The 12,500-nt window shown below is 42.1% G+C and overlaps 1 protein-coding gene across 2 annotated transcripts in view; it reads left to right on the forward strand.

Annotated features, from left to right (window-relative positions):
• The window catches only part of LOC127007129 (mucin-5AC-like), a 296,085-nt gene that overhangs the window by 64,728 nt on the left and 218,857 nt on the right, over window positions 1-12,500 (forward strand). For both annotated transcript variants that reach the window (XR_007760078.1, XM_050877777.1), the window contains exon 3: window positions 9,661-9,717. The gene's annotated coding sequence lies outside the window, so the exon portion shown is untranslated. The remainder of the gene's footprint in view (window positions 1-9,660; window positions 9,718-12,500) is intronic.

Below are 12,500 nucleotides of genomic sequence, written 5' to 3' on the forward strand. Positions count from 1 at the left end.
TCTTAGTTACTCTTTTCATGTGTGAGTAAAATGTTTCAGAAGTTCGATATATTCTTTTAAATTCGTGTAAGTCCTAGTGTTGTTGCAAGTCCCACCGTAACCAAACCACATCAGAAACTGGGCTGACTGCTGGCCGTGTGCAGGGACTCGGAAGCATTAAGAGAATAGAATCCCCCAACCACGAATAATATTCACCATTGAAACAAATATTATCATTCTCTTTTTCCAGATACATGTAAATTTCGTAAATGTACCTAGAAAAGTTTTAAATGTCAACTCTATCGCCGGTCAACATTTTACTACCATTGAATTGTTATAACTTGAGAGCTCAGGGATGATGAATGTTATGCGATTCTCTGAGACTCGTAATGGCAAGTAGTGTGTGTGCTGGCGGCGGAGTTGTGGGTTCAGGAAGGAGGAGAGAAAACCAGGAAGAAAGAGGGAGAGAGAGCTAATACGAAATATGAAGGAAGTACACATGGAAGAAGGAGAAATGTAGGAGACCCAGGAAATGTGAGCTAAGAAAAATGGAGACATCTGAAAGAACTTGAGTGCGATATGTCATGGAAGTAAAAAGAAAAGTTAGGAAAGAATACTGCTCGGGCGTGTGTGCGTGTGTGTGCGCGTCACCATAATATTCACACCCTTGACCCTTGTTCAGTGATGCGCAGAATATTGATAAAGGACAAGCCGTGGAGGAAAGAGGGAGAGCGATCAAAGGAGGTAGGAGGGAGGCGACTGGGGCTGTAAATAAAGACAAACAAACATGTCACCAGTAGAAGAGGTGATGGGCGGTGTTCTCTCTCTCTCTCTCTCTCTCTCTCTCTCTCTCTCTCTCTCTCTCTCTCTCTCTCTCTCTCTCTCTCTCTCTCTCTCTCTCTCTCTCTCTCTCTCTCTCTCTCTCTCTCTCTCTCTCTCTCTCTCTCTCTCTCTCTCTCTCTCTCTCTCTCTCATCAATCTATCTACCTGTATCTATCTATCTATTTATCTATCTATCTTTTACTCATCTTTATGAATCTTCCTAGAATTGATTAAAATAACTTGAAGCCTTGTTACTCAAGCTCCGTCTCTTGGAAAAAAAATCTGGACTAAAAGTGGTGATAGGTTTTACGACGTTCCAGGTCAAAGGATATTTTATGGTTTGAGGAAAACTTTACATCGCATCGGAAATAGATAATAATGCCTCGTTTTTACAGCGCAATCCATACATTGCCTCGGAATAGTCAAAGAGAGGTGGAAAAAGATATGTATTAAAAAAGGTGTATCACAGTCTTGCAGGAAAAGTAACCATGATCTAGCATTTTAATTTAGCGACCGGAAAGTATAATAACCAAAGGTACAAAGGAAATGTCAGTCTTTAAAAGTGAAAAGGGATGAAGACAAGACATTTTTCCGTTAGTTTTTTTAACCAGTTTTTTTAATCTTTCTCTCTTTTCTCTCGTTTTATTTTTACTGTCTCATCCTACCTCTCTTTACTCTCCCCTGCTCCTATTTCCTCTTTCGTTTTTCTCCTTTTTTCCACCTTTCCTCGAACTACCCAATTAGTCTCCTGTGTCCTGCCTTTCCCACCTTTCTCCGTCCCTCTCCATCCATTCCATTCGTCCTTTATCCAACCTTCCTTTCCGCCCTCTTCCCCTCTCGTTCAATCTGTACTCCATCTCCTCCAATCCGTTCCTTCTCCCCTTCCTCGTTCTGTAATCTGTTCCTCCGCCTATGTAGCTCTTCCATTTTCCCTTCCTCCCACCTCAATCCCTTCTAATCCTAACAATCCTTGCATCTTCATCACTCCACCCCTTCCCCCCTTCCCTCCCATCCTTCCTTCCTCCCTCCATCTCTCCCTCCCTCTCGTCGGTGGGCTAATTGGATCCATTACCTGCCCGGGAACGGTAGCTGTCATACTCGAGGTTGTTGACGGCCCAAGAGAGTCTCCCCTTTCACTCCCTCGCGTTTTCTATATCCCATTTTCTTCGGGGAGCCTGGCGGGGTTTCCAACTTTTTCTCTACCTCTTTCCTTTTCTTCGATATCTCCTTTCCTCTTCTCCGTTAGTTTGAAATGTGTGTGTGTTGTGTTTTTGTTTTGCTTTTTGGTTCTAGTTATGTTGTCTCGTTTTTCGTTTTTTTTTATTGTCTTTGTTTTTCTTACTTGTTTTTCTAGTTTTGTTTTAATGATCGGTGTTTTTTTTATCTCTTTTTGTCATGGTCTTGAGTTTTTTTTGTACATTATATTTCCTTTCACCTGTTTTTAGTCATTTATTTTCCCTTCCCGCACTTTGCATTTGCATATGTTTAAACCTTACCTACATCCACACAAACAAACAAACAAACAAACAAACACAAACAGGCAAACGGAGCTCTTTGTTTTAATCTTCTCTTTTGCCCTTGAGCTGCTTCCTTTACTGTGAAAAAAAAAAAAAAACGAACACACACACACACACACACACACACACACACACACACACACACACACACACACACACACACACACACACACACACACACACACACACACACCTCTTGTTCCACCTTTCCTGAAATAGCTGTTCCGCATATAATCCTGTATCGTCTCTTCCTCAGCACATTTCATTAGCCGTAATCTCACCTGCTTTCACATTATTATCGCTGTGGTTTTTTTTTTATACGCGCGGGCCTTATGAGCAGGCTTAGTGCTTAATTATTCTCATCATTATCACATTAATTAACGGTGTGCAGACAGGGTTGGAGAATGGTGTTTAGATTAGATGTTGGTGATGGTGATGGAGATGTTGGAGGTGGTGATGCTGGTGGTGATGATGGGGGTGATGTGGCGGTGTTGGCGGTGGTGTACTTTTTTTTTTACAACAAAGGAGGCAGCTCAAGGGCACACAAAAAAAGGAAACAATAATTGACCTCAAGGGCAGCTCAAGGGTACAAAAAAAGGAAACAATAATTGACCTCAAGGGCAGCTCAAGGGTACAAAAAAAGGAAACAATAATTGACCTCAAGGGCAGCTCAAGGGTACAAAAAAAGGAAACAATAATTGACCTCAAGGGCAGCTCAAGGGTACAAAAAAAGGAAACAATAATTGACCTCAAGGGCAGGTTAAGGGTACAAAAAAAGGAGACAATAATTGACCTCTTGTGTCTTACTCTCATTATGTTCGTTATTATTGTTATTATTGTTATCATTATCATTATTGCTGATTTAAGTCGTCGTCATCATCATCACCATCATAAATGTCGTAACTATTATCACTTCTAGCATCAGTAGTAGTAGTAGTAGTAGTAGCAGAAGTAGTAGAAGTACCAATTACTGTTTTTGTTATTGTTGCTGCTACTGTTTTTGTTACTGATGTTGGTATTGTTATTGTTGTAAGAGAGGTGGTGATGGTAACTGTGGCGGCTTCGATAGTGACGGGTATCACCACTCACTATCACATGTTTCACCACCACCATCACCACCACCACCGAAGTCACCAGTAGAGTTTGAGCCCCGCGCCCACCTTCCCCCCTTTCACTCCAAGGCCTCGTCTCAAAGGCCAGTGACCCGCACAAACTTCCAACACTTTCCCTCAAGCCCGAAAATTTACGTTCAGGGCGCCGCTCACTCCTCATCTTCATGGTGACTCCCGCTGACTCCGAGGCCTTGACGAGGAGAAAAGGAGGAGGCGGAGCCGAAGAAGGGGACGGAGAACGGGGTCATGGAAAAGAATGAGTTGGTGGAGGAAAAGAGGGGCGGGGTGATTGGAAAGAAAGAGGAAGTGAAGAAAAGGAGGAACGGGGTGATAGGAAAGAGAGAGGAGGTGGAGGAAAGGAAAAACAGGGTGATGGGAAAGAAAGAGGAGGAGGAGGAAAGGAGGAACGGGGTGATAGGATAGAAAGAGGAGGCAGAGGAAAAGAAGAACAGGGTGATGAAAAAAAAGGAGGAGGAGGAGGGAAGGAAGAACAGGATGATAAAAAAGAAAGAGGAAGTAGATAAAAGGAAGAACAGGGCCATGGAATAAAAGGAGTAGGTGGAGGAAAGAAGGAATGAGGCAAAGGAGAAAAAAGATGAGGTGAAGGATCGTGGTTATGGAAAAGAAAGAAGTGAAGGCGAAGGAAAAGAAGGTGAAGGAGGAGGAGGAAGAAGGGCGCTGATGGGACAATACCCTCCTCCTCCTCCTCCTCCTCCTCCTCCTCCTCGTTCTCGTCATCGTCTTCTTCCTTTCCTCGTCGGCGCTGGTTATTGAGGGTGAGTGGCACGGAAAATCGGGTGGAATAACTCAGAACATGACAACCCTCCCTCCCCCGTGGGACTATACGAGTTGCCAGTCAGACTTTATGGAGTGTAAATATTGCAGGCAGTGGCGGTGGTGGGGGTGGTGCTGCTGTTGGGTCTTGGCTCGTGTGTGTGTGTGTGTGTGTGTGTGCGTGTGCGTGTGCGTGTGTGTGTGTGTGTGTGTGTGTGTGTGTGTGTGTGTGTGTGTGTGTGTGTGTGTGTGTGTGTTGATGTAGCACATTTACTTTCTTTCTTTGTGCGTTGAAACTTCCTCTGAATTTTACGTTTTTTCTTCGCAGTAAATATTGCCATGCCTCTGCGTATCATAAATTATTCAATGCTTTCATCGTATTTTAACGTATTAACTCTTAATATTAATGTGTAACTGTAAAATACCAGTAAAGTATCGCATTTGTGTTTATGTGTGTGGATATTTTATTTTGTCCGTGTAAGATTTCAAACTTTTTTTTCCTCGGATGACCTTGTAAACAGTGCTGCGTTGACTCGGTTTGCCCTGACGCGGTCATTTGGTACGCAGGGATATGTATTGTTCTTATGCGTTTTTGCACTCCATTTGTTTTACTAGTTCCTCAATATCATCCTTTACCTCTTCTTCCATTTGGTAAACTCTGTCTTGTAGTCATGTGCGGTTTAATTCTGCTGCTGCTGGGTTTGTTGTTGCTGTTGTTGTATCCATCACTGCTTCTGTTACCGGCGCTCTTGACGTCGTATTTTTAGTTCCAAGTAAGCGGCGCTTGAACCGAGTGTCTTCGCCTCAAACCGGAGAACCCTGCCAATGGAATTTCTGTCGGAACTTTCATAGAGGTTTGTTACTACTCTTGATCAATCGTAACTCGCATCCTTAAGAACACTGACACAGAGCGTGATCATCGCCTTAACCAGCTGCGTGACATAAGAGCAAGGCACATAATACTGAGTGTGAAAAGAACAATTGCTGCACTATTACTTTTTGTGAGGCAACACGCATTGTTTTCTTGTTGGGTTTGTCTCTTTAACGAGACTTCCCAGGACATCCCGGCAAAAAAAAAACTTCCCACAACTTTACAGAAACTTTGTCAGAGGCAGTAATGGGAACGGGAAATGGAGGACAGCAACACTGGTTAAGAAAAGAGGTTAGAGTGAAGCTATGGAGAAAAATAACACCTATTATCACCCCAACAGATCCAAACCATTTACCAAAACTGCTGCCAAGGACAATGCTATTCGCGTTAGTGCAAATAGTGTTGTCGCCGAGGCAGCCAACACTAGTTTTGACATTATCGCCGCCACCGCTGTCTCCGCTGCTGCTGCTGGGATCGCTGTACTTGTCGTCGCCTCTGATGTTTCCGACGTCGCTGCCTTTGGTGTTCTTGTTTTTCTTGTTCGTACTTTAATTGGTGTTGGTAAAGTTGTTGTTCCAGATAAAAAATAAATAGTTTCTGTCACTTCTGTTGGCGTTGCTGCTGCTGCTATTTTTCATAACACTAGTGCAGCTTTAAAGGATGACTGGCAACCATAACTCACCATCATTAGATAAATAAACACACACACACACACACACACACACACACACACACATACACACACACGCACAACTCACTCACATTAATTATTCAGTAACAGCTTTTTTTTCCCATAATGTAGATGCTTTTCAGTAATGTCTAAAAACGAATATTAATCCTTGAATAATATATATGACTTTTTTTTGCTGTCCGCATTACTTTATTAATATATCTTATTATATTTCTCTGTAGCTACTATTGTTTCCCTTTGTTTGGTTACTGTGCACTTCCCTTATATATGTATTTAGACAAGTAAGGAAATGTGTAGGCAAAATTATGTCAGTCATTATTCTGCGTATTTGGAGAAAAGGGTGAAAACTAAATATGTAAAATGGCCCACAAGTCTAGTAGAGAGCGAAGAAAGGTGAGTCACGTAATTTCACAGGTAAGGCATGCAGGTAGGTGTCATTACAGAGACTATTGCTCATTTTTTCTTTTTCTTATTTTTTTCGTCATTTTTCCTTTCATCATAGTTGTCATCCTCTTCTATATAATCAGTATCATCATCATCATTCTCGTTGTCATCATCAATATCTTCATCATCATTTTCGTTATCATCATTCATCATTGTCATCACACTCATTATCACCACTTCCTTCTCTTCCTCTTCTTTCTCCTCCTCCCTCTCTCTACCTCATTCTCCTCTTCTACTTTTTGTCTCCCCCTCATCAATAAATCAGGGGAAGGGAGGAATATGAATAAGTAAATGGCGATAAATAATTCAGCTGGAAAATACAATAATCTCCCTTTGAACGCATTATTTTATTTTTTATTCAGAAGTTAGCAGTAAAGCGCTCGATAATGTCCTGAGTTAGCGATAATGTTAGCGTTTTACCGATAGTCTGTAGAAAGTCAGGACTCTCTCTCTCTCTCTCTCTCTCTCTCTCTCTCTCTCTCTCTCTCTCTCTCTCTCTCTCTCTCTCTCTCTCTCTTTAATCACCGTTTCTCTTTTCTTCCTCCGTCTTTTGATTTTTTTTCCGCATCTCCCACGTCTCTCATCTCTGTCCTTCCATCCCTCCTTTCTTAGCGTTCTTTTTATCCCTCTTCCTCTCCCAACTCTCCTCTTCCTCCTCCTCCTTCTCTTCGCCCGCCACCACCGCCTTTCCTTCCTTACCTCCCTTTATCTTTTTTTTTCCTTCCCTTGATAGTTTTTCCTCCACCCTCTTTCCATCTTCAGGTAGACGCTTCATGTCTTCAATAATTAATTTACTTTTTTCATCCTGCTCTTAAAAAGTAATGCAAAGGAAGAGAGAGAGAGAGAGAGAGAGAGAGAGAGAGAGAGAGAGAGAGAGAGAGAGAGAGAGAGAGAGAGAGAGAGAGAGAGAGAGAGAGAGAGTATAGAAAGAGGTCAGGATAGCAGGTCAATAGAGGGTCATTAGTGGCGATCATCTATCACCGACTCTTTGGAACTACCACCCTTATGGCCAGTGGAAGGGGGGGGGGGGGGAGATGGAGGGAGAAAGGAGAGAGAGAAAGCAAGGGAGGGAGTGAAAAAACAGGTCTAGGGGATGGGAGGGGGGAAGTTACGAAGAAGACGTGATTAAAGTGTAGCACCTTTATGGTTATTTGGCGATAGTGACTTTGAACACAAACACATACACACACAAAAAAAGCTTACGTCTTTTCATTGTTTCATCGTTAAGTATTTGAAGTATATAAAGATTGTGTTATTTTTTCTTTCATTTTGTTCTTGATTTACGAGGAGTACTTAGCCATTTACTTGACATATCATGATAAATTTCAGTTTATTCCTTGTAACCGTGTAAATAGTCAATCCCTTCTCCCCCCTCCCCAAACAAACACATCTTAAAACATGATTCGGTGCCTTAATTAACCTATGCCTGTCATTTGCGCTCCTTTTTTTTGTGGAGTGCAAACAGAAATCTGGCATTTTATTCCTTTACTAATTAAAACAGGTGAATGAGGTCATGGGGTCAAGATGGACTCAGTAACCTTCTCTCCAACTTACAAATGCAAACTAGCTTCAAGCAATTAAAGTTAACTGGGCGAGAGAATCCAAAAATAGGAACACTTTTATATTTTCCTCATCCTCACATTTTTTTTATTTTCTTTCTTTTATTTGTTTTCTTTTTTCTTTTTCTTTTTTTACTCTCTTTTTTTCTGTCTTTTTTCTCTCGTATCACTCCCTTCCACTTCCCCTCCTCCTCCTTACCCCATTCACCTCAGCACGCCGAAGGGCACGTAGCTCCTCCACACTTTCATCCTCACACTCTTGCCTCCGCCGTCCACCCTAGACCTCACGTAGCCCGAGGGAAGTTGATAATCATTTAATATTCACTTAATATTCAAGACTCACCTGGCGGCGTGGAGTGCGTGCCGTGGAAGCTACCTCGGCGCAGGGGCTCGAGGGCAGATGCTTAGCTTGCCATAGACGCTGATGGAGGGAGGAGGAAGGGTGGCGTGAAGGGGAGAGACGGGGTGGAGGAGGGAAGGGAAAATGTGGAGGATAGAGGATAATGAGGGGAAGGGACATGATCGAGGAGAAGGAAAAGTAGAAGGAAGAAAAGAGGTGGAGGAGGAGGAAAGGTTGTGGAGAGTGGGGACGAGGTGGAGGGAGGAGAGAGAAGTGAAGGGTGGTGGAGGAAAGAGACGAGGTGGAGGATGGAGGATAGTAAGGGAAAAGGACATAGTGGAGGAAAAGCAAGAGTGGAAGGAATGGTTGGGGAAGAGGAGAAATGGTTATGGAGGGAAGGGACAAAGTGGAGCAGGAAGGATAGTGAAGGGAAGGGACATTGTGGAGGAGGAGGAGGAGGAGTGGAGGGAATGGAGGGGCGGTGGAGATAAGAGACGGGATGGGACGTTATTTTTGTGGATGGTACAAGCGTAAAGTTAGCGTAAGAGGCTGGCTGGCTGGCCTTGTTAATGCAGGGCAGGCAGTGGAGTGTTGCCCCCGCTGCTGTTACTGTTGGTCCTTCCATTACTTGTATATATTGTCCCCAGGCTCATTACTGTCAGACTAGGGTTCAAACGCAATTCACAAAGCCACGCACAATTACTTTTACGTTTTTTTCTTTTTAGTTGGCCTCGAGTATAATTACAAGTATTACTGCAGTGCATTTGAATCCAATTATAAGTGCTCGTTAATTATCTAAGTACTAGATATTTTATAACTTTTTATATTTGTAAAAAATATATATACTGTACGTATGATTTTTCTACATAGACACCAAAAATGCTAATTATGATTCAGTTTATTTTAATTATGTTCATTTGCTTAATGAATTATCTTATTATTTTTTTAGGTTTGAAACTTTCATTTACTTCCATGACTATATTTCTTCCTAATGTTCTGTAGCCTTCTTTCTCATGTTATTTATTTGAGATATGTTTGCATGTTTTCATAGTTTATCGTTTGTTTTTAATTTTAGGTCCATAGTTTATCGTGTTTTTTTATCATTTTAGGTCCACAGTTTATCGTACGTTTTTTTTATCATTTTAGGTCCACAGTTTATCGTACGTTTTTTTTTTTATCATTTTAGGTCCACAGTTTATCGTACGTTTTTTTTTTATCATTTTAGGTCCAGAGTTTATCGTACGTTTTTTTTTATCATTTTAGGTCCACAGTTTATCGTACGTTTTTTTTTATCATTTTAGGTCCACAGTTTATCGTATGTTTTTTTTATCATTTTAGGTCCACAGTTTATCGTAAGTTTTTTTATCATTTTAGGTCCACAGTTTATCGTATGTCTTTTATCATTTTAGGTCCACAGTTTATCGTACGTTTTTTATCATTTTAGGTCCACAGTTTATCGTACGTTTTTTATTCATTTTAGGTCCACAGTTTATCGTACGTTTTTTATCATTTTAGGTCCACAGTTTATCGTATGTTTTTTTATCATTTAAGGTCCACGACGCCTTGATTATTTCCCGAGAGCCAAGACAAGCACTGCACTTCATGAAGGTAATTTTTGACACGTCTTTCTAGTTTAATGACTCTCTTTGGTAGTGTTTCCTTGTATTTGGCGGCCTTGACAAAGAGTGGAGTAGTGACATTCTTACTTTAACTTTTATTATAAGAAGTGCCATTTTTGCTGAGACATTTCATTACGGTAAGTTTTAGCCACTTCTTTCTTACATTTAGAACAGTTTTTATTTAAATTTTCCATTGTGCTTGTGTATGGAGGGATTAAAAAGGAATATAATCGTCCCATTTATACATGATCATTTGAGAATAGAGGGGGCGCTTATATATATTTACCGGCAGTAGGGTAGGCGGTGGCTGAACTGGTAGCGTACTGGGCCCACATTCACCGCGTGATGGACGACGCGGGTTCGAATCCCCACGCTACCACCTCGGATTTTTCAGTCACCGCCGAGTGGCTTAAAACTACCCACATGCTGTCGTGAAGACCACCCATCAACCCGGACTCTAGAGGAAGCCGTCCAAGCGAATCAAGAACAAGTTCCGGGGGGCAGCATGAGCCAATGCAAGATGGCGCCACTATAAACACTCGCCTGCGCCAGAACGGGCTTGGCCGACCATCAGGCCCCACCTGGAAGAAGCCTTGGGCCGACCATCAGGCCCCTCCGGGAAGATGCCTACCGGCGCAATAGGCAGCAACGTAAAAAAAAAAAGTGACATTTTTTTAGATTAATTTGTTGTGCCATTAATTTGTTTTGGTGTTCAGCTTCCGATGCTAATGGTCGGCATACTAATTTTCTGGCGCTGCACTCCAATGAATTTTGCAAGCCAGTGCACTCACTTTCACGGTCGCATTAAATTGTTTGTGTTTATGTCAACTGAAGCCAACTTTGCACACACACACACATTCACACACACACACACACACACACACACACACACACACACACACACACACACACACACACACACACACACCTTAAAAGAAAAAAAACCGATAAACATTGAAAAAGAGCGTACAGATAGGAAGAGGAAGAAGAGAAGAAGGAAGAGCAGAAGCAAGAAATGGAACAAACTATTTTCAACCTAAAATCTCCTCTTTCCCTCCATCTCCTCCCACTCTCATCACTTCAATTCTATAGGTTGGCCTTCCTACTTCTTCCAAAGTCTCTCTTCATTTTTCCACCAGCACTTCCAGTCAGTTTGCCATGGAATTCTTCCAACTTAATGTCGGGATACTTTTAGTTAGAAGCACAACAAGGTAAAATCGGATCTTTCAGATCTCCAGTTCATATGGTACAAAAAGCTTCTATGAAAGAGTGTCATGAAAGAGAGAGAGAGAGAGAGAGAGAGAAAGAGAGAGAGAGAGAGAGAGAGAGAGAGAGAGAGAGAGAGAGAGAGAGAGAGAGAGAGAGAGAGAGAGAGAGAGAGAGAGAGAGAGAGAGAGAGAGAGAGAGAGAGAGAGAGAGAGAGAGAGAGAGAGAGAGAGAGAGAGAGAGAGAGAGAGAGAGAGAGAGAGAGAGAGAGAGAGAGAGAAAGCAGATACTTCTCTTATTGGTTTCACTGTGGTTTCTCTCTCATTCTCATTCTCATGTTATTACGCAAATGCCTGTTAGCGCTGGAATTGGCTTGATGTTTGCGATGAGAGAGAGAGAGAGAGCAACAAAGAGAGTCAGGGGGAAAGAGAGAGTATCACGAAAACAAGTGGACTAACAGCTATTTCTTTTCTCTTCTCAATCACGGGGGCTTTTATGGCAAGGGGCGTGGGGGCACCGGTACCCATTTACGAGGGTTTGATGGCCGCGTGGTGAGCAGCGGGACTCCTTCACAATGGGAGGTCACCAATCTCACTCAGTCCTCCTCCTAAGCCGTAATGTCGTGTCCTCTCTATTTTTCTCTCGCCCGGACACGCGGCTGTAAAAAGGAGACGTGTTGAACGACCGTTAGTGAGGTCTTAGTCCGTCTGTCATTCCGTGGGCCATCAGCGGGGTGGTGAGGACACGTTATGGACTCTGAGGATTAGTGGTGCCTAAAAAGAAAGATATGGCGGAGTGGTGAGGATATTTAGTTGCGGGAGAACGCTCGTGACCCGTCGAGTAACGATGGTGGTTTGTTCTCTTGTAAGTTTTGTGGTATTTCCTATATTTCTCTTCAGATTTTTTTTTTTTTTTTTTTTTTTTTTTTTTTTCTATTCCTGTGTCACCTTTTATGATGTCTTTTCCCTTTTAAAATATATTCTCAGCACTCTCACTAGCAATATTCGTCCACATGAAGTACATTTAACTTATACATTAAGGTCTGCATTTAAGCATTACTGAAAGTAATATTAGTACGTCATTAACAAAATTAAAATCCTGAAAGGGAATTCGGTACTGGACTAAATTCAACAGTACTTAAATGTTAATGTGCAGAAAATGGGACTCCTACACAATTTGCATGTGTGTATGTGTTTTTCTGAGTGCGTAAAAGTGAGAAGAAAAAAAAACGAAATGAAAGAAGGAAGAATAACAGGAGGGATGGGAAAGAGGAACGGTGGTAACAGGTTGAGGGGGAACACGGAGCCAAATTGCTGCCTCGGGAAATCCCTTTTGGAAGCGGCGCTCCAGAGGGCAAGGCGGCAACAAATGTTAATGATGATTAGGAAGAGAAAAATGTAATTAGTTGGCGGTGTTACGGCGAGTGTGTGGTGGTTGCCAAGGGGCTCGTGTTGTTTTTGTCGTTCTTTATGGGTTTTTTCTTTTTTTTCTGGAAAGTGATGGTGATATTGGTGATACTGTTTCGTTACTGTTGTTGATGGCACCATTAGTTCTTATGATATATGT

This window comes from Eriocheir sinensis, chromosome 34 (assembly GCF_024679095.1).
Source record: "Eriocheir sinensis breed Jianghai 21 chromosome 34, ASM2467909v1, whole genome shotgun sequence".
In the NCBI taxonomy this organism is placed as follows: Eukaryota; Metazoa; Arthropoda; class Malacostraca; order Decapoda; family Varunidae; genus Eriocheir; species Eriocheir sinensis.